Source organism: Felis catus, chromosome D2 (genome assembly GCF_018350175.1).
Source record: "Felis catus isolate Fca126 chromosome D2, F.catus_Fca126_mat1.0, whole genome shotgun sequence".
In the NCBI taxonomy this organism is placed as follows: domain Eukaryota; kingdom Metazoa; phylum Chordata; class Mammalia; order Carnivora; family Felidae; genus Felis; species Felis catus.
In genome coordinates, this window is record NC_058378.1 from 36,266,970 (window position 1) to 36,294,005 (window position 27,036).

A 27,036-nucleotide genomic window follows, 5' to 3' on the forward strand; every position below is an offset into this window, starting at 1 on the left:
TTATTAAATGAGTTATAAATTTTCCCAGCAATTTACTCATAGCTCAAGAGGTTTAATTTGCATGTGTTGCCTTTTACAATATGCTTTTCGTAATGTTGCAGATGCTTCTTCCCCAGCTTCAGTAAACAACAGGCACTCGGCCAGGTTTTTGACTGAACATGTGCCAGGCCTTGAAAATACAAATTAACCCCATGATGGCCGTCGGGGAGGGGGGCTGGTGCATGCCCTACTCTGTCCAGGGCATCTAAGTAGCTGAATGGAATTCGTGAGGGGGATTGAGACAGAGATTTTCTGGGTATTCCTTTTGAATATATTTTTGAATGTTGCTTTGACCTACAAAATAAGGCAGACATTTATGCTTAGGCATCAGATTTGTATTTGGTTTTACTTAAGATATGGTGTTAGTATGATGACAAGAAGGGCTATTGGGGCCTTCTGATGATTTCTGGAGAGGCCAAAGTCATTTTGGCCTTGAGGGCAGTTGGCTAAGGGTCTGTGATGGGGAAGCTGTTTGAGCCACTAAGAAGCCAGCTCCTCTGAGAGTCCAGTGTCTGATGTCCCTTTGGTCCCATGAGAGAGCAGCAGGGTTGAGAACTTATCCTTTGGAGTCACACTGTTGCATCTGAGTTCTGGCTCTACCGCGTATTAATTGCGTGACTTCAGGCATGGTACTTAGTCCTTTTCTGTGCCTCAGTGTCTTCATTTGTGTAAGTGAGGTTATAATAGTCCCCATCATGTAGGTTTGTTGGGAGATTGAAATAGAATATTGTATATAAAACATTTGGAGCAGTGGTTCGTAAATGAACACATAAATGGCACTACCTATTGTTTCAGGCCCTGTTTGGTTCCTGAATACTTAGGGGACAGATGCTCTGGGTAGAGTTTTTCTGGTTGTACCTTGGTTGAGGTGGTAGGTGAACTGCTAGAGTAAGAGATTGATGCTGTATTCATTAGAATGAGAATGTAAGAGAAAGACTCACCTTATGTAGCTTAACATTATGGAGCTTTCTTTCTCACATGGAAGAAACGTGGGGGTAGGTAGTAAAGGGTTGATGTGCTAGTTTCATGATGTCATGAGGAGCCCTGGTGTCTTCCCCTTGAGCTCTATCATTCTTAGCCTATTTTCTTATGATTCCAGATATGGCTTGTACTCTTGCCATCATGTCTCATTCCAAGAAGCCGGAAGGGGGGAGGGACAAAGAATGAGATCGTTTTCTTTTAAGGAAACTTCCATATGTCCCACCTGACACATCCCCTTACATCGCATTGGCCAGAACTTAATCGCAGAGTCACAGGTAGCTGAAAAGAAAATAGACTCTCTCATTTTGGCGGCCCTATGCCAGATAAAAAGTGGCTCTGTTATATAGAAGGGGGTATGGAAAGGGTGTTGAAATAGCAAGGGCAGATGAATTGTTATTATTGGTCCATGGTTGTTGTGGCTTAGAAGGAATTAAGGTTGTTGTGTTAGAAGGAATTCCCAGGTACATAGAGCAGTATTTTTTTTTTAAGTTTACTTTTGAGAGAGAGACAGAGAGTGAGTGGGAGAGCGACAGAGAGGGAGAGAAGAGAATCCCAAGTAGGCTCCGCCTGGTGTGGGACTAGAACTCACAAACCCTGAGATCATAACCTGAGCCGAAACCAAGAGTCAGACGCTTAACTGACTGCCATTGAGGTGCCCCCAGCAATATTTGTCTAAAGTCTGTTTCATTGATGATTTTAGATAGTAAGTGGAAATTATAAACTAATCTTGTAATTATTTTTATATCAGCTAAATTATAACTAGAATATAAAACCCAGGATTTCATAGGTATCATAGAGTAGTATAAGATACTTTAAAATTGAAGTGACTCAAGGTTTTACAAAATTAAGTAAATGCAGGCCTAGCGAGAATGAGCGGGGAGAATGCATGGTGGTTAAGTGTGGACACGGGGGCCAGACTATCTGAATTGCAATTTGTGCTCTGCCGCTTATTGGCCAAATGACCTTTACCTTTCCGTGCCACAGTTTACTTGTCTGTGAAATGGCATTAATACTAGTACCTACTTGCTAAAGTTGCCTTAAAAAATCAAAGAAATTAGTACTTAAAAGCTCTTAGAATAGTGCCAGGCATGTGGTAAATTCTCTGTAAACATTTATCATTGTTATTGTTGCTGCTGCTGCTGTTGTTATGATTATTGTTGTTTTTACTAGTATTATTATTAATTACAAAAGACAGCCCTTGGATGGAGGAGCAGTTATGAGGGTGCCGCATACCTGCCTAAAAGTAGGGAAACACTGGCTTAGAAGTATGAGTTTGGTGGTTGACCAGGACCAATCCTAGGCAGAGCTATAAATAATAGTTGTATTAACAGTTAAAACTAGTGTTTTATAGTTTAAAGTGGTTCCATATATGATAATAACATTGACTAGAGTTTATTGAGCATTTACTGTGTACTGGGTACCATGGGGTTTGCTTTAAAGGTAGCACTTTGGATTCCCCCAACACTACAAGCTAAGTGTTCTTTCTGTTCTATAGATGGAGAAACTTAGTGTGGGACATGTTCAGGAAATTGCTGAACATTCCGTGTCATCATGGGACCAGCTTCAAAGTCCCTGCTAATAAAAAAAAAAAAAAAAATCTTTGCTCCATCTCTCTTTGGGGCCTCTCTCTTGCAGTTGTCTGGAACTCCTTTATTCCTACCTTGCCTCCAGGACCCTCTGATTCCTCTTCCTTCCCATTTCCCTTCCATGCTCTAGTTACCAGCTTGTGCACATTCTATTTCCTAAGCCTTTATGTACTGTCAAAACTGACCTGTCCAGGGTCCATGTTCCTGCAGGACACAGATAACAGCATCTAGTCTAATGAACGGATTTGTGAAAATGGACATTAATGGATGAATATGCTACTTCTCTGAGTAATTCATTTTGGAATAGGCCTAGAAATCTTAGGCAGGAAGAAGTTTAGCAGTCTCATAGGCTTGTCCTGCAGTTGACCAAGGGGGGCTTGGTCTAACAACCCCTAAGTCATTCTGTGTGACTTTTCTATTACTCTATCATAGAGTCCTGACAAAAATGGAACACCGAGATGGTGAACAAGGAAGACCAAATATGCTGTTGAGTTATCAGTCAAGGGCAAGGGCTCTATCACTACCCACCCCCAGAACCCAGACCTCCCAAGTCCTAGCCTGGTGCTTGGCACATGGTGAGCATTCAGTCAATACTGTTGAGTATCTGTATCACTTACTAGAGGCCTTTCAGATGTGAAGGGAACAAAAGGCCCCCTTAAGGAATGGGACAATGAGTTTCAATGGGTAGAGTTTGGTTGAGCTTTTTGGATTTGATAGATTTGTTTGTTTGTGTGGGCTATAATGGTCTGTCACACAGGTCAGCTTGGTGTCACCCATGGACGCTGTGTGTTTCCGGTTAAGCGTGAACTGAACATGAATAGCACAGTGCTGGGATGGGGGACATTCATCTTCTACTCTCCTCTCTGTCTTTGAGCTGGAGGCTCAATGTGTTACTCTTGTGATGTCATAAAGCACCTGATGTCTTAGTACATCCGGTAAGAATTATTTGCTCTTTTACTCTTCCTACAAATTGCACCTTATGATCCATTGAATTTCACTTTCTATTTTCCCAACATTTCTCATTTTCTGCCCTTTTTTTTATCCTCTCTCTCAGACCATTGGGGGAAGGAAACAATGTTGCTTAGCAACCAGTAGGAAACCAGTCAATACTGTTTCTAATATTAACCCATTGGTAACAAGGATTCAAGGCGATCCTTGTGTTCTCTAACCCTCCCTAGGGTGTTTGAAACTATGAGTTCCCGAAAGTTGGCAGCTGACCTTCATGTTCTTATCAGGAGCCTCAAGGATATTCATGGGTAGTCGTAAATGTTCCAGAGTTGTAAGTTATATAAATTGTCTCTTTATTAAAGCGATTCAATGTTTGGAATCTTAATTTAGGAATCTGTTGCGATTATTTTACTTTCACTTGTTGAACAAAATAGTTTCTGATCTCAGCAGGTCGTGTGTGTGTGTGTGTGTGTGTGTGTGTGTGTGTGTGTGTGTGGGTGGGTGGGTGGGTGGGTGTTTGGTGTTTGATCACTGAAGTTCATTCATCTGGCAGTATCTGTTTTTCTGGATTGTATCATTCATTCTTTTGTAGCATTTATTGAACTCTTTGTGCCAAGGACAGTGAAGACTCTGGGGAATAACCCTGAGTACACCTGGTTCTTGTATCAGTCTTCTTGTCAGCAAAGTCTTTTTCTCTTTTCAGCTTCCTTTATTCAGATAACAGATAATATTGCTGTGTTTTCAGATACTGTAGTTACTCTTCTACTAGAATGGTTTCTTTGGCTTTGATTAGACAATATCATTCTTAGGTTCTTTAGACTTTTAGGAAGGAAGAAATAGGATGCAACAAAAAGATAAATCTTGCCCAGTGTTTCTCTGACACATACAAGGTTGTGGCTGGCACACATAGGTAAAGGTTTGGAGCATGAATTTGCCTTACACAAAATGATGTTAATGAAGTTAGCCTTCACTGCTTCTCTTCTTATGTATGTGCACTCTTCTTGCTACAGATAACTTATTAAATCTTCCAAACACTCAGCACCCTTAGGCCAGTCAATATCAGCCCCCCGTGGGGATTAGTGAGTGGATCTCTCCTTCTCATTAGAGTGTCATTAACATTACTGAAGACTCTCTACAAACAGAATATCTTCGGCGTGGATCACAATTTATTGGGACATTCCTGATAGGCTGAGTGAGTTTTGAGCAGATTGTCCTCCTCTTTCACTCGCCAGGGGGTGATTCACCTCTACTTTTATCTCCTGGAGCACCTTGCAGGTGATAGGGTTTATTATTCTAAGTCCCTGCATTGCCCTGCAGGGGCTCATTTTCTCTAGGTCCTCAGAGCCCTCATCAACTAGGTCACTGTTGAGTTGTGAGGGTTGTGTGGATTTGTCACTTAGCATGAGTGACCACATTTCCACAGCTCTTGGGCTTGGGCCCTGAGTTAGTTGTTTCAGTTCATGGAGAAGAAGCATCTTCCACAACCAGATGCTGTGAAGTAAGCTGTAGGTGATTCCATCCTCAGTGACTTTAGGTGCTCAGTTACGATCCATTTGGGAATAGTTACTTAGGACTCATCAAGGTGTGGCTTTGAACTGGATTTTGACAGATGTCTCCAAAAAGGAGTAGGCACTGGAAGCTCCTGAGATATCCTTATATAGAATTTGAGGTCTTGCCTTATATCAGTCATTCAGCACAGAAAAGGAGAGCGGCCATATAGATCTAGGCAGAGGCATAATTCTAGCAGCTTCCATTATTGAACACGTAACCTACTATGTGACAGGTATCTAGATAGGCCCCTTGCCTACATTATCTTTCAGTCTTTCCAGGAGCCTTGCAAGGAAGGTATTTGTCTCTCTGATTTATAGATTCAGAAAGGGTAACTATCTGTGTCAAGGTTATACAGCCCACAGGGATTTAAATGCAGACAGGACCTGAAGGCATCCTGTGCTCTTTTTGCTGGGCCACACTGCCTGCTTTGCAAGTTGGCTTTCACCTGAAAGCAGGGAAGAGTTTGCCGGGGGGGGGGGGGGTGGTGAACAATCCTAAATGTGGGGAATGTGGAAATCAAGCCATCACTGCTCCCAGACCAGTTTTCACCATGTGAAAGCATTAAAAAAAAAAATTTTTTTTTTTACATTTATTTATTTTTGGGAGACAGAGAGAGACAGAGAACAAGTGGGGGAGGGGCAGAGAGAGTATGAGAGAATCTGAAGCAGACTCCAGGTTCTGAGCTGTCAGCACAGAACCTGATGCGGGGCTTGAACTCACAAACTGTGAGATCATGAACTGAGCCAAAGTCGGACGCTTAACCGACTGAGCCACCCAGGCGCCCCCATGTGAAAGCATTTAGATCATCCAGTGTGTGCCATTGATAAGCTGTAGCTGTAGTAGAATTGAACCAAATTAAAATATCAGACTCATGAACTCAGAACCTCTTTCTTGGTCTCTAATTCACTGCCTTGCTGTGTGGCTTTGTTTCTGTCCTTTCTGAACACGAAGTGATTCATGTTGAGGTGGCTGGGGTTCTCTGAGTTAGTGGCAGTTTTGATGATGATCGTCATACCACTTATCATGAGCGCTTGACACACTCTAGACACCAGCCTAAATATTTTACTAATATTATTCAGTTGTCTTCTGACAATCATGTTGGGTAGGTGATATGATGCTCATTTTCAGTAGAGAAGACAGAGGCTCAGAGAGGTTAACAAACTTGCCCAAGATCACATAGCTAGTAGTTGGAACAGCTGGGATTTGAACCCTGGACGTTCCTTGATTCAAAGCTATCCTCAACATTTCACTCTGCTGATAAGCAGGGGTCTTCAGAAACAGGTAGAGTGTGTGCCACATACTTGAGCATGATTTTCCCAGCATTGCATTTCATGTATGTTAATTTGTACTTGTGTATACAGCTAAACTGTAAACACCTGGAGGGCACGGGCCATTCCCTAAATTTGTGATATGTTAATATTGAATGCTTGGTGGTGTGCAGTATAAATTAGATTAGTTCATTGCTTTTCTTCCCCCTTGGCAGCCATTCTGCTTTCTCCCCACTGCTATTGACAGAGAACTCATATCCTAAAGTATTGGAGAAAGAATGCTATCAGCAGCTGGACTCCCGTGTATCAGATAAATTTTACAGAAAAGTATTTGGATTTTGTTTTGTCTTGAGCCCGCTCTGAATTGTTGGTATCCTGGGAAATAGTAGAACACATACACAAGAGCTCTACTACTTGCCTCTGGATGCCCTTGGGCATGTTACCTCACCTTTCCCACCCTGGATTCCTTGACTTTTTATAAAAGGGCTCTAAAATAGTACCTACTTCATAGGTTGGGATCATTTGGTGTAGGCACTGTCACATAGCCAGTGCTCAATAAAATGGAACTCTTTGTGTTTTATGTCTTGTGTTTTGTTTACTGAGTAGAATTCTGACTTTTCCATGGACAATTACAGGAGTGGAGGATCAGGCTGAACTGTCCATAGGGCAGAGTTGGTGGAATCCATTATGATAGGATGAAAAGTGGGAGGTTTTGGAGACAGTAAAAAGATATTCTTGCCCTCTAAGGTATATGAATTCTCTTCTGATGCATTTTAGTCCCGTTGTTAGGATATGGACATGGGGTTAAGAAGTACTTGTCTAGTGCATGACCTTTCCCAAAGAGAACTTTGGCGGGCATTGCCTGTCACATTCATGTGTCCCATCTGGCAGAGAACAGGAATCTTGCTGCTAAATGCAGCACTCTTAACTTCTCCACATGGCCTGCCATCCAATTTCGGGAGCAAGAAACTAAAAATATTTCCTGATGAGAAGTAATTTCTCTTGTGTTCATGCCTCACTCATGGCAGCCTTCCACTCATAACAGGGCTACCCAGTGCTGGTCATAGGTGGCACGTGTGGCAGCTGGGGTCTTGCCCCTAGTTTGGGCTGATGGAGGAGAGCGGGTCCCAGAAGAAGAATAGAGGGCCTGCTACTCCCTACTCAGGCAGAAGGCTAATTCCTCTGCCTGCTTCAGATTGGATTGGAGAAAGGGATCTAGGCACATACATTGCATTTTTCATGGCAATTCCACTGCCTTGCATGGCTGTGCCACTTTGTCACCAGTCCATTCAAGGCCCAACCTCCAAGTCTCTGCTGCTTCTCTTCCCCAGAACACAGGAATCTTCTCAAGGGATTCTACTCTTTGTCCTTGGTCTATAGCTGAACTTGAGGCTAAATCACCTGCCCCCTCCAAGTCCTATCCATTCTTCTCTGGTCAGAGGATGAGTTTTAGAAACACTTACTGCAGAGCATACTGCCAGGCTAGCTTTTGAAATTTTATAGCCCCATATTAGCGATCCTTTAAATGTAATAAAATTATAAAAGAATGCTTAAGTGCAGTTGGATTTAAAAAACATAATTTATATTCGTTTGTTTAATCATTATGGAAACGTAGTGTATGTGTGTATCCCCAAAGCATTAATTTTCCTGAAGTAGCTCTCATTTATGTTTAGAAATTACATATTTTAAATGTAGCATGTATATGTGTGTACCTGTGTGTTAGATGTGTAGTATTATGTTTACACATGTGCATGTGCATGTATACACATGCATGCATACATATACTAAAAGCCTCTCTATTTTCCCTGCATTTTTCTCTGCCTCCCATGCTGCTGCTCATGCAGGGAGCAGGCAGGCAGGGCTGGGGCAGGGGGAGTGAGCTGTACCTTGTTGAGCTCTGACCATGCTCCATGAGGTCACACGAGAATGTCAATGTCTGGATGGATGAAGTGGCAGGCCTTTCCTTCAACAGCTTGATGACTTAGCTGGGTTCTTGCTGAGCTCATCCCTGTGTAGCAACAGGACAGTAAGTGCTGGCCGTGTGGCTGGAGAAGTACTCACTACTAGAGAGAGCTGCTCTGGTCCTGTGAGGGTTGGCTGTCTGGATTTCCTGGGGGGCGGGGGGGTCTGTGCTCTGCAGGAATGAGATCAAGCTGGCAGCTCGAGGAGGAGAAATAGGCAAGAGCACAGGCCTTGGTTGAGCTTCCCAGGCTGTGGCCTGGTCTGTGGAGCGGGAAGGAAGAGTCAAGGCCACAGAGCTGTCAACTGCTCTGCCTCATGTCCTCCCAGCAGGGTTGAGGAAGGCCTGCCAAGAGAAGTAGCCATGTGGCTGGTCATGGTCCAAGGGCACCTGTCCCACACACAGGGCCTGGAGCAGGAAGGTCGCCTCCGTCACGCAGTCTGAGCACGAGTATAGTGTTTGTCCCTTTGTCCGTGTCCCTGTTTGGGGGATCAAGGGAATGCATCGACCCTATGAGGACATGTCTGCAGCCAGGCAAAGGGCTCACGTGGCATGTCAAAGGAAGGCTGAGAGTTTCAATACCTGGGGGTGAGTTTTACATTTGGAAACAGAGTGTCAGCAGGAGTGGTCACATTTTGCTTTTCCAAGCCCTGAGTTTAAGAGGAATGGGCTCAAGAACAGAGAGGGTGGTATGTTCTTCCTCACCCTCTGCCCAAACATCATTCTTAATGAATCTCAAGTCATATTATTAAATGTTTAGGTCTTCAAGTCCAAAGCCTGAGAACCCTGATATAATAGTGAGAATGAAGATTGTTTTCTAGTTATTTGTAAGAAAAACCTGAATATGTGTGTGTGGAAGCAGTTACCTGTGGCTGAACTCCTTGTCCTCTGAGATGGGGAGAGGTTTGACAGTGGTCTTTGAAGAACAAATACCATGTTGGACGGTTAGCAGAAATTTCTTATATTTGTTTCTGATTGAGGGGAAAATCTGAGGAAAAATGGAAAATGGGAAAGGAAGTGAGTAGGAAAAGCAAGGAGTTGTTTTTAAGATGGAGAGAAACAGAACTGTTAAAAATACCAGTCATCCATGGCATCCAGCATATTGCATGTTTTACTAATCAGAATCTCAGTTATTTTATTTTTTTGTTTGTTTGTTTATTTAAGTAATCTCTACACCCAACGTGAGGCTTGAACTCACAACCCCGAGATCAAGAGTCATATGCTCCACCAGTCAAGCCAGCCAGGCATACCAGAATCTCAGTTTAAATTATCATCAACAGAAATTTATTAGTCCACACATCTGAAAAGGCCAAGGGTAAATATGACTTTCAGCACAGCTGGATCCACAGCCCAAATCATACCAGTCACAGTTGATCTCTTTCCCCACCTCCCAGTGCTACTTTCCTCTTGGTGGCTCTGTGGCTTTCTCTTCAAGGAGGCAAGTTGGCTGCTAACCTCGTAGGGCTTCCGCATTATCTTCCCAGCAATCTCAATGGAAAAAGAGAGATTCCCTCTTACCAGACTCTTCAAAAAAACCAAATCGGTTCTTACCATCCCTGAATGGGGCACATACCCATCCTGAACCATTGTCAGCAGTGTGGGATGTGACTGGCCAGGCCAGTTTATGTGTCTTTCTGGAGCCTGGGGTGGAGTTAATTCCACAGAGCTCAGGGATTGAGCAGTGCGGAATTCCCTGGCTCTTATCAGAAGAAAGGTGAATGCACCCTGGGCAGGCAAAGACCTTCCAAAGCAAGATGTGACCAAGCTGGAAGGGGGATCTGAAAAGAGTTAATGACATAATGAAGAGTGAAGGTGGAAGCCAAGGAAAACCACACCTGTCCATTGCCTGAGTGTCCAAAGGCTATATGTTGGCAGAAGGTCTCTTGCATCAGATAGGAGTTGAGCAAGTTGTTTTCTAGATAGCACTTGCAATTAAGAGTATCCTCCCCACCCACTAAGATGTGGAATTAAGGAATGTGATTGTTTGGACACATTAATCATTTCTAGAACCAATCATTCCAGAGGTCTGAGAGTTCGGAGAAGAGAGACTCATAAGTTGGAGTGAATGTATTATGAGCACCTATTATTTAGCAGACACCAGTGTTTTAAAAATCAGTGTGGCTTTTTCTTTCTTTATGAAGTATGGATGATTTTACAACTTCAGTCTCTTGAAACTCTCCTAACATTTGACGAAAAGGAAATACTTTCTTCCACTACGACTAAGTTACTCAAACTGTGCTCCCTGGAATACCAGGGGGGACAGGTGGCTCAGTGTTCCACAAGAAAAAATACATAAAAGTATGTGCTTGATGAGCTTTAGAATTCTTGCTCCCCTTTCCCCTGGGGGAGGGGGATTCTTATCTGCCGTGCTCATTATCACATTAAGGGCTCTGAGAAGTTTGACAATAGGAAAACCTTCAGACTTTGTTCAACTAGGTATTATAGCTAGCTTATGTGACCATAGAATACTTTTCTCAAGGCACTAGCATAGTTTTGAGTATGGTTCATAAAACATTGCCTAAACAGTCGGCCATAGTTTCTTTGATTTGTACACACAGAGCCATCTGGAAAGGCTTTCATCACTCAGTCTTGTCTCAGATGTTGGAAGGGACTTCCCTCCACTATGAATCTCTGAGTGGTGTTTCTCCACCTCTAAGCCAAACATCTCACCATAATCAGCTTTCTGAGAGATTTATAATGCAAATAATGCTGGCTTCTCACTGCTTTTGCCTCTTTGGGCTTCCTCATCGGTATACAGCTTCAATAATACCCGTGTTTCGGCCCTGAGAAGATGGACTGAGATTAGCTTTGCCAATATCACCTTCTGCTTGTGGTACCCAAGATGATTTGGGGATGTGCACAGATACATCATTAATCACACAGGGAAAAGCTACTCCCTTTTCAATTCTCTTTCTGTCCTTTTGATCATAATAAAGAGAATGTCTTTTTTTTTTTTTTTTTTTTAAAGCAGCATTCAGGCTCAAGGCCTTCAGCAGGCTGCTAACTAAAATTTAATATTGTTTTTGTTTTGCATATTTCTCTGATTACTTTCTTCTTTTGACTCTGAACACTACTTATGATATGTGATCCTGGTTTTTCCTTTATGATACTTACATAGAATTACCTTTTAAAATAAATGTAAGGGAGAATTAGTCACTTAGAGTAATGGCACTAATGGATATTTTGAGCCAGATAATTCTTTTGTTTGGGGGTGGGGTGCATTCTGTGTATTGTAAGATATTTCAAGCAGCCTTGGCCTCTGTCCACCAGAAGCCAGTAGCACTGCCTCCTTCCAAGTTGTGACAGTCAAAAATGTCTCCATACATTGTCAGATATCCTTTGGGGAGTGTGATTGGCCCCAGGCAGTGAGAACCACCAATTTGAAGATTTAAAACAAAAAGAAGTGAATACAAATAGCAGTGGCATGTACACATAGCAAAAGTCGTGAAGGTGTTATGGGTGACCGGGATTGAGTCCTGGTTTAGTTTAGTGAGTACCATTACTGGTATACTTGGGGCACCTGGGTGGCTCAGTCACTTGAACATCCAACTTTGGCTCAGGTCATGTTCTCATGGTTCGTGAGTTTAAGCCCTGCATTGGGCTCTCTGCTGTCAGCACAGAGCCCCCTTTGGGTCCTCTGTTCCATGCCCCCTGCCCCCTCTTTCTTCCCCTCCCTTGCTCAGGCTCTCTCTCTCTCTCAAAAATGAATACATATTAAAAAAAAAATGGAACACCTTCACCCCACCCTGTCACTGGCTCCACTTAAAAGCCTTTCCAGGTGGCTCTGTGTGTGCACATCAGTGACAATCCCTGCTCTCTCTAGGCACCTGGGAAGAAAATCAGTTTGGGCCACGTTGTTTGCAGACTTGTCCACGCTTTGCAGAAGTACCAGAAGTACAGGAAGGGAGAAGTACACACCCCAGCCCCACGGGAAAGGCCAAGTTGCCAGACATTTGAAAAGAATTGCTGAGTCATAATTTCCTTCATTCAGGAATTAGCTTGTGCTCTTGAGATTTTGAACTATGGTGAAACACGGAGCTGGTGAATGAGCAAGGTTTAAAGATTCATTCAGCATTAGCAGTGGTGAGGATTGCCGGATCCTTTCATTAATTGGATTCAGGTTATACGTGTTTCATTTAGAAGCAGCTGTGATCACTAATGGAATGACCCCTGCGTCATTTTCTGCTCTGAAGCAGGAGGCGAGATGGCTCCTCTTATTATGTTGTGTTTCCCACTTCTGCTGACACCAAAGGCTGATAAAATACGGTCCGTGGCCTTCAACCAAGCTCCCCTCTTTTAAAAGAGAATTTTGTTTTCATTTTCAGTAAAGAGACAGGCCCCAGGCTTAAAACGAATAGGGCTTCACGTTGCTTCACTGAATGCAGCAAAGGCATAGGACTTGAGAGCGGTGGGTTTTCTTTTCCACGCACTGCTCTTCCCTCCTACAGCTCTCCACAACCACACAGGAGACAGAAGCAGGCCCCGGATATAGGAGGCCGCTCCCCAATCTCCATTACACTTGCAGCTCACTTGTCCCCTACTCTTGCCTTTCTGTGCCATCCCACCAACACTCACCCAGTCCTTTCTGTACTGAGTTGTTCTGAGCATTTAAGAAAGAAAAACAACACTCTGCTTGGCCCCCATCCCATTTTCTCTCCTTCTCCAACCCAGATTCACATTGGATCAGAACAGAATCTTGCAACAATACTGTTAATAATAGTAGTATAATGTATATTTATGATTCCCAGCACAGCAGCCACAGAGTGCTCTGGTGAAAACATTGCTCCTCTACTAGAAACCTTCCAAAGGCTGAAGTTCTCCCCGCCAAGCCCATTCTGTGCCCTCAGGCCTCCTTCCTGCTCCCGGCTTCCTCTTCTCCAAGGACTCCATCCTGTCTTTGTGGCTCCTCAGATCCTCCTTGGAGTATTTTTCCCTGGATGTTCCTACTCTTTCTTTAGTATCTGTGAGGCTTGCTCTCTTTCTTCCTTTAGTCTTGCAAGTTGTGTCCCTGGTGAGGTCTTCCTGGTTGAAAATAGAAACCCTGCTCCCTGCCCAGGCTGGCCCTGGCAGTCTCCCTGCTTTATTTCCCTGTACAGCCTTACCATCCTCTAACATGCTGTGCCCTCCACCTTTTCAGGGAGGTTGTACCCAGGTCATCCCCCCTTCCATGAAGTATGGGTCTTGTCTGTTCTAGCCACTAAATTATCCCTAAAGCCTGACACGTAAGGGGTACTCAATGAATTTTGGCAAAGAAATGACTGACTGGTATCACTTAGAGTAATAACAGAGTAGTGCTTGAGGGTTGCAAAGTAGTTCTGTTTGCACTTTCTGGTTGGACCCCAACATAGCCCCAGGAGGTAGGCTATGCAGGTGTTATTATCCCAACTTTACACGTGAGGAAAGTGAGGCCCCAAAGATTTCTGGATTTTTGTCCAAGTTCACACATCTAGGAATGGCAAAGCTTGGATTCACCACTTCCCCCTCATGGGCTATTTATCTTTGATATCTGGCATCTCTGATTCTGATCATCTTCTACAATTCTAGGGCAGTTGCAAGTGAAGCTAGTAGACATGGGTCATGGGACCAAGTAAATGAGTATCATGGTGAAATCCTCCTTGTCCACCAGCTCCTCCCAGGTGGGCCACCTTCCCCAGGCCTTCAGTATAATTAGCCTGGAGGCCTTTGGCCCCCATGCAGTAACTGGTAAGAAGCTATCTGTTACTGCCGTTCATTAAGACAGGTGACACAAGATGAAATATTTTAGGTGAATCATCTGGCCTAATTTAGAAAGGCTCAGTAGGGCTGGCGCCTTTGATTTATCAGGGAGAGGTATCTGTTATCAGAGAGATCCACACGCAGACTTATTTATTATCCAGAATCTGTTTTTAATTTCAGAGATTGTTTACCTAAACTGCTGTGTGTCAGATTCCAGGACGGATTTCTGCTTAGCATTTAATTTTAGATACTTGCCATGGTGGACAGTAAAAAATGGGTCTCCAGAATTTGTAGTTTCATTATGAATCTTACCTCCTGGCAGCCCCTACCAGTAGTTTGTCTTTGAAATCTCCTTGGTACTTGTTAACCCTGCTGTGCTGTGGAGAAGATATAGTTTATTTATTGGACTTTGCCCATTTATGAAAAAGTGCAGAAATTATTAATGGTTTAGTATCTATTAATGCATTACTTGGGTGGAATTCAAATTCTAATATTTATGGTAAACCCCTTTATAATGAAACGGGCAGAGAATCAGCTCTCATGCTCCGTAAATTTGGAAGGCTCTAGATGCTGTTGGAATGGCTCCCCATGAAATATGAGCCCTGCTGGCTTTATATTTACGCCCATAAATAAGAAATAAGTACTTTAGGTTGGAGGAGAAATAATTAAGAATATTTGTGTAGATAATAAAGAAGAAATGGTCCAGTTTGGTGAACTGTGTGCTTGGGAAATGCCAGAGGCTGCCAGGACCTGGTGAGAGATGTGGGAAAAATTAGGGCTGGGAGATTGTAGGTGTGGGTAGGGTGTATGGAGACAGCAGGAATGGGGGCCTTGTGAAAGTTACTGTGGGCCATGGCAACTTGTGAGTGGCTGCATACATAGAGTTTAGGTGTGGGATCCAGGAGACCTGGTTTGGATTCCAAGTCTTCCCTAAGGTAGCACGGTTCTTTGATGGCCATCACTGAACTTTTCTGAAACTCAGGTTCCTTGTCTGCAAAATGAAGCTGATATTTCACAAAATTGTCATGAGGATAAATAGCATAGGCTTAAAATTGCCAAAAGTAGTAAGCAGATCTGTGTACATGAGGCCTAAAGAGGGAAACTGTTGAGGGTAAAAGTAGAAGAGTAGGGTTGGAAAACTATGTGCATGTATATGTATGTATACACATAGATATGTACATTTTGTATATGTGTGTGTACGTACATATATACATAGATATGTACATTTTTGGGCATATGTGTAATTGCTGTTGGGGAGCAGGAGGAAGAGAACATAAGGTGGGTATACATAATGAGTTTAACACGAAAATAGAAAAATATTAGTGTCTCAAAGCACTGTCGATGAATGGGTACCTTTTACCTGCCAAGGCTTTTCTGCCCAAAGAGTCTCTTAATGGGGTCTCTTAGCTTTTTTCATTCCAACTGAAGCTTCTCCCTGACCACTTCCTGGTATGAGCTAAAGGATTTGGTTAAATCTCCAAGCATCTTCTAAAGGGTTAGAATCTCAGGGATCATTTAAGTTAGGGATGACAAATAAGTTTATTGCATGTAGAAACCCTATGGTAGTGATTTCCAGGAGTACTATTTTGAGAAAAATTGTGAGTTACCACCGTGTTCAGCAGTTCCATGACTGATTAGTGATGCCTACCCTCGGTGATGAGTGGAAATGGTGATGAAGTTCACATTCTCTTGGTTTTTGCTTTTGTCTTTTAAATAAGGAAACCAAAGCCTAGGATGATTGTGTGAACTGGCCAGGCTGACACAGTGAGTTAGGGGTGAGGCAGGACCAGATTTGGATGCCTGGCTTCCAGTTTAAGTGCCTCTTATGTCACACCTCACTGTCCTGTTACTCCGTGTAGTCTCACTGTCCCCGCAGACCTCACAGAGAACAATAGTCAGCTGTCCCTGACTTATGAGAGTATGGATTCAGGTGAATTAAGCATTTTATGTCTTCCTTACTATATGTGGTGGCATGAAGAGACTCAGACACTATTTGGATTGATGATGATGATGATGATGATGACGACTCATTTATTTAGCTCTTTCTGTGTCCCAGGCCCTGCAGGGGCCATGCATTTGGTGTATATTATGTCATTTAATTATAACAATCTTATCACTGGGTGACAGTCTCTGCATTATGCATATGAGGAAAATGGCGTACAGATAGGTTAAGAAACTCTAGAGTCATAAGCTATCATTTGCCAAAGCCTTTCAGACTTTGAAGCATGTGTTTTTGATTCCTGAGCATATGAATCCATCTTGTGTAGGCTTGTCAATGGTGCCATCCTTCAGGGTAACATTGATGTGGTCTCTATCACATATAAAGACTTATATTTAAAGTAGCAAAGGAAGATTAGGAAAGTCAGTGGTCAGTGCTTCTGACAGGCAACTTAAAAAATTTTTAATGTTTATTATTTCTGAGAGAGAGACAGAGCATGAGTGGGGGAGGAGCAGAGAGAGAGAGGGAGACACAGAATCCGAAGCAGGCTCCAGGCTCCGAGCTGTCAGCACAGAGCCTGGCGCAGGGCTTGAACTTACGAACTGTGAAATCATGACCTGAGCCAAAATCAGGCGCTTAACTGATTGAGTCACTCAGGTACCCCTGACAGGCAACTTTTAGTGAGTAGGGGAAAATATCCTTTCCATCCAATGCAGAACTTCCCTGTCTATCCCTATGTTTATTGCTATGACTCAAGCAAGAGTTGGATGGAATTGGATAGATCATGCCCCCGGTTCTTCATTTATGCATATTGTAGGCAAGAACTATTCCCATACTGATTCATAAAAATGAAATTTCTGGTGAGCACACCTGCCATGATAATTTGCTTAAAGGATATAGGTGTTTCCTGACTTCAGCAGAAAATGATCCCTGATACTGGAGAAAGGAACAATCTTTCCTCTAGCGGACTTTGACTGTCTTCCTTAAGTGTGTGGGGAGCTTGAGTAGTCCATCTCCTACCTGGAGGTGTCAGTAGACCATCTCATACCCTGAGATCCTCATAATGACCCAGGGAATGGTGGGTGGAAAGTATTGAACCACTGTTGTGTGCGAAGACATTGGCCCCAGTCCTTGTATTCCTAATTTTTCCGGAGTAGCTATAGCCAAATAGCACAGCTTTTGGAATCAGCTTCGAATTCATTCATTTACCAGTCTTATCCTCTGGCTGCATATCAGTTTTTTAAGTACCCAGGTTACAGGGTATTATCTTAACATTTAGGTTAACTGTCAAATAAAAATAAAAACAAGGTAGAAAAGAAAAAAAGAGAGAGTGTCTTTACTTACAACGCTTAGTGGAGCTTGTGGGGGGGTGGCACCATCTAAATCCAGGTGATTTCCACTTAGACAATGGACTTCCTTCTCTGCATGGCACAGTATGCTGGCCTTTTCTGGGGTGAGTGAGTGTTGGGTGTAGGATCCTGTCTAGGATCACATAGCAGGGAGCACAGGAAACTCTTGTGATTCAAAGTTGCTTTGCTGTCCTGGGAAAAGTATCCCGGGGGATTCTACTCCTGCAGCTGGCAGTGGGGATTTGGTATAAACTGTTAGCTGTGATGATAAGAGGAGGATGCTGTGATAATATTTGAGTAGAACCATCATCACCTGGCTGGCACTGCTCTAAGTAATTAGCCCATGAAATCTTTCAACATCAGTTTGAGGATGTTATTCTTGTTGTTCCCACTTTGCATTTAAGGAAACTGTGGTTAAATAATTTGCTAAAGGTCATGCTATTGGTACATGTGGTAGAGGTGGCCTCAGGATAGAGTCTGTGCCTGCTGACTGGAAATGCTTGTTAGGAGAGGAACACTCCCCTTGACCCACCAGTCTCCAGCCGCTTTCTCTTCTCCTGGATGGGATGGTTTTCCTTTTGATTAAGAAGAAATGCAGAGAAGAGGGCAAATCCACAGAGTATGGTACTTTCTATCTGGAATTTTCTCTGGCTTATCTTTCTGCCTGTCCCATAGGCCCCTGTCCCTCATCTGGATCTTAAATCCTATACTCCTCCTCCCCCCACCCGGCAAAACCAATTCTCAGAACTTCCATATGCCCTAAGTTAGCGGTGACTCTTGGAAGTTCAATGTGTTAATGTTTGTATTTTAGTTGTAGTGAAAGTACTGAAGGTAGAATTTCAGGTACAGTCAACCATGACCTGCCTCCCACTCTCACTTTAGGGCAACCTGAGAGTCAAAGCTAGGAATTTCCTTAAAATGGCTACCACTCATTCTATTTGTACTTGTCCACGAGCCAATCAAGAATACATGTGGAAGGTAAACTAACTTGCAAGAGCAGAGGTAGAATTGTAGCCCCATTTCTCCCCCTGGTTTGCACAGCACCATGATCTCTGGTAGCATCCTCTGAATGTGATCTCCATATTGCTCATCCAGCTGAGAGATGATCCTGCAATTAGTGGGCTTCACCTGGCCCAGCCCAGCCTACAGCCAGGCAGGTGAATCCAAGAGCATTTCTTCCGTGATGAGAGAGTAGGAAGTTGTAATGAGTGTGCTCCATGTTGCTTGGGACCACCCCCCTGTGGACTAAGACTGGAAGGAAATGGTCCTCTCCCTTGGGAAGTCCACACTGTTGACATCCTTCCTGGTCTGCCTGGGGCTGTTCTACCTATGAGGCCATCTCCTGAAGGCACCATGTTTTTTATATAACATTTTGTCCCTTTAGAAATTATCGTGATGTATGTCAAGAGCTTTCACACCGAAAAAAAATATGTCACATTAGCTTCCAAGTTTCTGATTGTCTAAATAACGCAGCAACTCAACATACAGCTGTCTGGCATTTTGACAGTACAATAACCCATAATTCTTCCTGCCACTCAGCACTTCAAGGTTAGCATTTTGTAGTTTGCTCTCAAGGAGTATTCATTTAAATTTTCAAGTGCAGAGTTGAATGTGGCTGCCTCATACCTCCCTTTTGATCTGTTCTTTATTTACTTGGGTGCTCTTCCAGTTTATTACATACATTGTATGGAATGCTCACGCATGTGTATAAACTTTTTTGGAGAAGTGGAGTGTTGTTCGACTTACTGCTATTCTCTCTATAGTTGGGGATAAGAGAGGGAGAGAGATGCTAAGCTTCACAGGGCAGCTCCCTGGTTTGTGGTGGTTCCCCAGCATCTGACATGGGGTGAAGTAAGAAGGTATAGGTAAGAGGATGTAGCACTTGGACTCTCTCTTGCCTCCTTTCAGAAGGCAGGTGAAATGCTTGTAGCTTTTTTTTCTGAGGAAAGAAAGAGCTTTGGGTTCTGAACTTAACTCGTGGGAGAGACTTGTTTTCTTGGTCTTTCCTTGATCCTTGAGTCACAAGGAGGATTCTTGAACACCCAGTTAACATCTTTGATTTAGCTGCTGGTTTTGAATCTTCCTTACTGGCTTGGTTACCACTAGTCACTGTCATAGGCAAGTTGACTTCCTTAGGTGGGAGACTGGGTTATGAATCTGGCTTTCATCGATTGCCTAAATAGCCTTGGCCAAGTCAATAATTTGCCTCTTTAAACTTTTTTCCTTTTTAAAATGCGGTTACTAGCCCTCCTTATACCTGCCTTTACAGGCTTCTGGCTAGGTTAAGGTAACACAATAGAAGCGCATGTGCTTTGAATTATTGAGAGCTGTGCTATCTCAATATTAGACATTATTGTGGGTTTTTTTTCCTTTTAATCCACTGCCAGTTTACATCCCTGATCTACGTTCCTGCCTCCAGTAATCGAGTGGATTATTGTGATGTGTGGGTCTTTTTCTGAATGTAATGCCTCTTGCCATGAATCAGGTTTATTTATTGGCCCTTCTTGGATTGTGTTCAAGGGAGAATTTCTGGATCTCAGACACCCTTAAGACATCTCAGGGTCTAAAATTTCTAAGGTAAAACAATTGTTTTAGATCAGTGACTGACCAACTGGCTCAATAAATGTGCTTTTCCTGGGAAAACCCTAACTCTTGAAACTCACTAATCTACTTTTAAGCCTGCCAACTTAAGCACAATGTAAAAGCCCGAATGTGTGTATAAGAAGAATCACTGTGTTGATATGAAGTCTGTTTACACTTCAAAGCCATTAGAGTGATAAACATTTTACCACCATTGGGCCCTAAAATCTCCGGAACATAATTTGCTTGTTGAGGCCCTATTGGAGTTGGTACTCCTGACAGAAGATTAACGCTTCTTTAGGAGCCTTGGGACTCACTTTGACAAATCTGGCATAGACTGCCAGCTGGATATCACCGAATCTTTGGATCCAAGCTCATGGGGAGTTTCTAACATGTGGAATTTCTCTGGTTGGTTGGTTGGTTGGTTTTGGTGGGGAGAAATCTGGGTTGACATTTTTCAGTCTATTGGAGGCTTCAAATCTTATTTGCTTTACATTTGCCACGTGGAAATGGGGAGATGGAAATCTTGCATAGTCCACTTGGATGAGATGGTGGAGTGTCACACAGTTCCATGCTCACAATAGCCTTGGCCTGGGAGGAGGACATTTGGACGGGGTTAACCACAAATGTTTAGTTACTGGCTTATCACAGTCACTTGAATTACATATCATTCTATACATTTCAAAGTGCTTCTGCATCTGTTACTATAACTGATCTCAGAATAGTACTGTGAGGTAGACATGGTCAGGGTTTCTAAAATTATGTTTTTAAGAATGTTTTTTCAGATTATGAAAATAGTGCATATTCATTGTAGAAATGTTGGACAATACTGAAAATCATAAGAAAGAAATTAAATTGCCTGTAGTTCCACAGTTGCCAGAAATAGACACTTAATCCATTCTAGTATACATCCAACCCCATATATGTTCCTTTTGTGTGTATACACCTATATCTGTGGATTATATTTTTCTTATAAGCATATATCCATGTTATAAATATAGTCCTTGGAAGCCCAATGTTTAATGTCTTAACCTGTTCTGTTATAAAGGATGTATGTATCATGATGTTGTTGAGTAACTAGGTTATTTTCTGTTGTTCCCTATTATACTCAGCACCATGAAGAATGCCCCAGGAGATACATCTTTATTATTATTATTATTATTATTATTATTATTTTAAACATACCTCTGATTATGTCCTTAAGATAAACTGTTAAAAATATAATAGCTGGGAAATTTCTATCCACCTTTTGAGGGTTATTATACAAAAGGTCAAATTTCAAGACAGATATTTTATCCTCATTTTATAGGTGGGCCAACTTAAGAGCAGAGAATTTCACTGATTTGCCTGGGAATGCATAGCAAATCAGTGGAGGAATCTGGTGCCTCCATGGTGGCATCTGCCTTGCTGGCCTCTCTCACCACCTGGAGGTGAGAATACCACCCCCTGCAAGGGTGAGCCTTGTTTTCTGTGGTGTGATGATGGGCTCTCTTCACAAACTTTTGTTAAGTGTGGTTTGTGGTCCACATGCCACTCTGTAGCCTGTGAACTGGAGATTAAATAAATCTTTATCCTATTTCATGTCAGTGTGTCTTAGGGCTTCCTGGGCTCTCCCTCGTTGAGGCTCCCTCTCCCACCCAGCACAACCTCAGAATGGTGGCCACGTAGCCTGCCTGCTTGGCTCCCTTTTATTGTACACATTTTGGGGGGAATACCTGTCAAGTTCCAGGCCTCGTGTTGGAGGTGGAGGGTACAAAGATATGTTCAGTCCTGGTCCACAAAGAGCAGCTGGGACTTAAACCTAAAAAAGAAACAGATAACTATGATGAGGACATGGTTGTGGGCCTGTGGAAGAAACATTTTATTTGGTGAATTTCATAGTGATGTTCCTGATGCATGATAAACCTCACTCTGCAGCCACAGTGGGTCCTTTTGGTTTCCTATTTCAGCGTATCACTTTTGTTCAAACCTGTCCCTCACAGTCTCCTCACTTTCCCTCCTTTTTGTCCCTTGTCTACTTTGACGTGCTTCCCGTTGTTTTTGTATATAGCTAGCATCTAATAAGTAGCTGATGGAGTGGCCGGATTACTGGGCCTCTGCATACCTGCGTTTGGGTCCTATTCCTGCACTCCTATATTCCTGAGGAGTTGTACCAGTCCTTAAGTCTCATTCTCTTTTATTTGTATAATAAAATGAAACAAATAGGTATTAAAAATAATATGTAATGCTTTTGAGAACCTATTATGCACCAAACACTGTTGTCAGGGCTGTACACGTATTGACTTATTTAACACTCTACCTTTGTGAGGTAAGGGTTATTAGTATCCTCATTCTTAGGGGTAGGATCTAGCCACACAGCTTGAGGTCCAAGACCGCACAGCTGGATGGACAGGAGGTGGGCTGATTCGAGAACTTGCTCTCTTAACACTGTACTCCACTGTTTTAGGACCCTTTACTCTTGCATTCATCCCCTTTCCTTACATTGTACCTGACACAGGAGTTTAATGTCATCAATTTGGGAGAGCAGAAACTTTCTTGAGGTGGTAAGTTACTGCCTCCTAAACACATGGATGTCTCAGACCTTGGCCACTCCCCCATAGGGCTATGAAATATCCCAGAGCCAGGGAAGTGTGAGGTTGAGAGAGACCAGAGAGGAAAAGCTTCTTTTCAAAAAAGAAGCAACTTTTTGAGCATCAGCTATTTGAAGGTCAGTGTCAGTGATGGACTAAAACAGATGTGGCTTCTGCTCCTGGGAAACTTGTGACCCAGAAAGTGGGGAAATATGTCACAAAGCTGATGGGACCATTGGGAGAGAAAGTAGTAAGGGTAAAAAATGTTTCCAGGTTGAAATACCAGCTCTTTTCAGACTTGAAGGGGACTGTCCATTCTGATGCAAGAACTATCTTTTTCTCCAGTGGACAGCTCATGCTCCTGGGTCTTGCAAGTCCAGATGGAGTCATAGAACTGTTGCTGTCCAGAGCATTCACTTGAGGGCTGGGTTTTATTGTTGTCATAGCATCTGGCTTACATAAATATGCTTTGTCATAATGGAGGGAGAGGGGGGAAGAAAATCAAGCCGGATATTTGGTTATTTGTAGATATTTTTCTTCCTATTGAGATTTATAGTAAGCCAAAATGCCTAGAGCTGGGATTGATTTGAATGAAAAAGTATAGATACACATATATGCATGCTTGAACAGTGTCAGGCTTCCAGTGTGTGTCTAGTTTCTCTGTAAGTCCCCAGTCTAGGGGGTTCTTCTGTAACTTCATTCCAGCAAGAACAGGCACTGCCTCAGTATTCATTTCAGTGGCATTGACAATACTGACAATATAATTGACCTAAAAAGTTCTGGATTTCCTGTTAATGCACTTTAGAAATGTACATCAACTACCAAAAAAAAAAATCATTTCTATCTACATTTCACTTGATTTCCATTTTCAAGAGAGAGGCTTCATCATTATTATTCTATTTGAATAGCACTGATATCTTGAAGGATGGAAGGAGATTTCTATTGTATGCGGGAGTACTTTATTTCGATATTTTCTTTGTCTGATTATACATGATAAACACACATTAGTGACATTTCGTGCATGTTTGGAAGATAAATGGGGATATCTCTTTAAACCATTCCTGACACTTGCTAACCTGTGAGCTTAATGGCATTTTCTCTTTGATTCAATAATTTGTCTGTCAAAAAAAAGCTGGGCTGACATTCTCCTTGTTGTGGGATTGAAATGGAAAAGAAATCTCTTCGCTTGAAGATAATTTTTTTTTAAAATTGAGGGGAACATTTTAGGATAAAAATGTTTTTGAAATTATTTGGGTTTTTGGTGGTAGAGGTGGGGGCAGATATGGGGAGGGGGGTGCTCATGAATGCTAGGGCCCTGACATTATATGTGTGGCAAGTAATAAAGGGGAAACGATTACCTCGGTCTGAAAGTCCTCTTGAAATAATTAGGGAATATGTGAATTCTTGCAAACGAAGATGGCTTCTGCTGATGTGTGTCTTGTGGGAGGCTGTCAGCCTTCCTTGTGTGGAGGTTGTTGGGTTGGGGTGTGTATCTGTGCACGGAGGGGTGACTGTGACTCAGTATGCCTGCCTCGGTTCCCTCCAGACTCATTCTGGATGAAGGGGGAGGGAGAAAGGTGGCCAAGCATCATTCTGAAGAGGCTTTAAATCCAGGTGGTTTTTCTTTTGTTTAGAGATTTTGGAAGAGCCCTGTTCAGGAAGTGTGGTTAAAAAAAAAAAAAAATCCTGGAGGTAAACCTAGAGTAGGGAGGCAATGGTGGGCTGGGAGTGGCAGGTGTGGAGCTCTTGAAGGAGCCCTTTGCATTTGTGTAAAGGTGGCCTAGCATGTTGGGGAAGAGGTGCCACTTCAGATCTGTATCATGTGACTCCACAGTGTATGGCTGACCCTGCCTTCTTAGACCCCTCCCAGTATTGAGACCTTTTGGGAAGTCTGAGTTAGGTAAAGATGATGACAGTGGTTGTGGCCAGCAGTGAGATTGGGAAGGATGCTTGGTGTCCAAAGTCTGCTTGTCTCCCTGCCCCCCTCCAGCCCAGGGTCTTCAAGTGTGCCATTAGAGAACACTGACTTATTAAGCTCTCTCAGCATATTTCATTGAATGTCTGGTGTGTGCCAGGCATGGTTCTAGGAACTGGGGCTGCATTCCAAGTCCTACAACTTGTCAGTTATGAAGTTGGGAATAGAACTCTGCTCTCTTAACTCCTGATCTGGTGCTTTCCAAGCACAGCAGGCTGCTTCCCTGGAGATCCTGCCTTTTACAGGAGCCTAAAGGTATGAAATTCTTTCCCATTATCTGGTTGTTCCTCCCCTGGCTTCCAGTCCCCCTCTGTGGGCCATGGTTTCCCTTGTCTTGGAACCTGGCTCAGTCATGCTGGGTTGCCGTAGCGAAACCCAGTAAACACATAAAAATGAAGATGTTAGCGGTCACACACATTTTGCCAGCCTTGACTTCTCGCCAGAAAGTAGGGACATTTTAAGACCTTTGAACATCCTGAGCACTTTTCATTTTGGAGACCTCATCATACAACATATCAAATGTACTAAAATGACCCCTTCCCCATCTCACATTAAATATAATTGATGAGGTTTCACTGTGAAATTTTTGGAAGGATTCTAAGTCATTTTTACAGTTTGGAGGCTTAAGAATAAATTAATTTTCTCATGAAAACTTTGTTATATTTATATTTAACTGGAGAGCTTGACTTGATTAGTGCTTGACCTACCAGTGAACATAGGATTTCTTTCTGTTGAAGTTTATTTGAAATTTTATTAATCTTAGTTTTATAATTTTTATTTCACATTTTGGAGCCATTTTTTTTTTCCAGATCTTGAACATTTTGTTGACCATTCAAACATTTAAAAGAAGGCACTTAACACTATGCCTGTCACTCAGTCATGGAGGAAAGACACCAAGGACAGACCTCCTTGCACACACCGACCTAAAACCAAATCCTGGACTTCAGCATTTGGTGCTCCTCAGGGGACTCCAGTTGGGCCAGTCTTGTTTGTAGGCTTGCAACCCTCTTCCGACCCCACCCAGGGAAGGGCCTGGGTATTATAGAGGTGACACTGTGGTTGCAAAGAGAACTCCTGTTTTCCCCTGCTGCAGTGTCAGCCCAGGCTTTTACAACAAAATACCATTGACTGGGGTGGCTTAAACAACAGAGGTTTGTTTTCTCACATTTCTGGAGGCTGCAAGTCTAAGATCCAGGTGCTGGCTTCACTTTCTGTTGAGAGCTCTCTTCCTGATAGGGAGATAGGCACCTTCTTCTTTTGTCCTCAGAACGCTGGTCTTTCTAATCCCATCATGAAGGCCCCACCCTCATGACCTCATCTGACCATAATTACCTCCCGAAGGCCCCATCTTCAAATACCATCATAATGGGGGTTGGGGCTTCAACATAGAAATTTTGGGAATACACCAACATTCAGTTTATAGCATGTACTGTGGTTGGAAAGTGTGGCCCTCAGGATCTATGGCTCTGGGCTTCAAATCCCATCCCATCACTTTTTAGGAGTGTGACTTAGGATGTAAGTTGGTTATATTCTCTGAGCCTCAGTTTCTGTTTCTGTAAAATGGGAATAACGATCCATTTGCAGAGGTATTTTATTTGCAATAGTGTTTGTCAAGGGCCTAGTTCCCAGGAGGTAGTTCTTCTCTTTATATTTGCCCCACTCACCTGGGGGCATCTTTAAATGAATATAGCAGCTCATTTTTGAAGAACTCTCAGCTATGTGTGTGAGATTGAGGCGGAGGCAGAGGGCAGGGAGACAGAGCCCAGGAGCACGGCAAAGGTAGGAGACAAGTAGTCTCTGGCACGAAGGCAAGATTGGGCTTCGATAAGAGGAGTTTGTTTCTACATTTTTGGAAAGTCTTAGGCTTGTGGGAACCCCTTAGGTTGTATGAGAGGACGAAGGGTGGACTGAGAAGGCTCCTCAGGGTTCACATTTTGAGGTTGAAAGGCCCCCAAAGTGGGAGTACTAAGCTTGAGTTTTTTTACCCTCTTCTGGTAAAAAGCTTACTAAACCCAAGCTTAGTCTTCTAAGTTCGGGGCCTCACTTTTGCCATTTCCAGCATAGGGAACAGAAACTGAAATGACTAGTTTTTATAAATGATGGGGTTTTGGGGCGCCTGGGTGGCTCAGTCGGTTGAGCGTCCGACTTCGCTCAGGTCACGATCTCACGGTCTGTGAGTTCGAGCCCCGCATCAGGCTCTGTGCCGACAGCTCAGAGCCTGGAGCCTGCTTCGGATTCTGTGCCTCCCTCTCTCTCTGGCCCTCCCCCCATTCATGCTCTGTCTCTTTCTGTCTCAAAAATAAATAAATGTTAAAAAAAAATTTATAAATGATGGGGTTTTGAGCCTGGGGTAGGAGTGGGGGTTGGTATTTATGTGCAAATGGCTGTGGACTTTGCAAAATGCTGGTATCTGGGGAAGGAACCAGTGACCAGCGTTTAGAGAGCAGTCAGAACAGGGGGTGCCAGGCTTGGCCGAGAGGACGGATGGGCAATGATATGACAGTAGTCTGTTCCCAGGCTTCCCATATTGGAGGGGATTGGCAGGTGGAAAATCGGAGGAAGCTGATAATCCCCC

General features: G+C 43.1%; 1 protein-coding gene and 1 long non-coding RNA gene across 14 annotated transcripts in view; one reads left to right on the forward strand and one right to left on the reverse strand.

The window, feature by feature from the left end:
* Nucleotides 1–27,036, forward strand: part of LRMDA (leucine rich melanocyte differentiation associated) — a 1,041,237-nt gene that overhangs the window by 531,770 nt on the left and 482,431 nt on the right. The gene's annotated exons all lie outside the window — the stretch shown is intronic.
* LOC109492512 lies at nt 221–26,544 on the reverse strand. 3 transcript variants are annotated; one of them, XR_006587489.1, is made up of 7 exons: nt 25,627–26,544; nt 21,632–21,717; nt 17,332–20,507; nt 14,361–14,425; nt 9,200–9,821; nt 8,260–8,381; nt 224–1,299 (listed from the first exon to the last, which is right to left on the reverse strand). It is a non-coding gene; the product is annotated as an uncharacterized LOC109492512 (long non-coding RNA). The 3 variants fall into 3 exon arrangements; XR_002146408.3 differs by lacking the exon at nt 25,627–26,544 and adding an exon at nt 22,770–23,167; XR_006587490.1 differs by lacking the exons at nt 14,361–14,425; nt 25,627–26,544 and adding an exon at nt 22,770–23,159 and having other exon boundaries at nt 221–1,299; nt 20,234–20,507.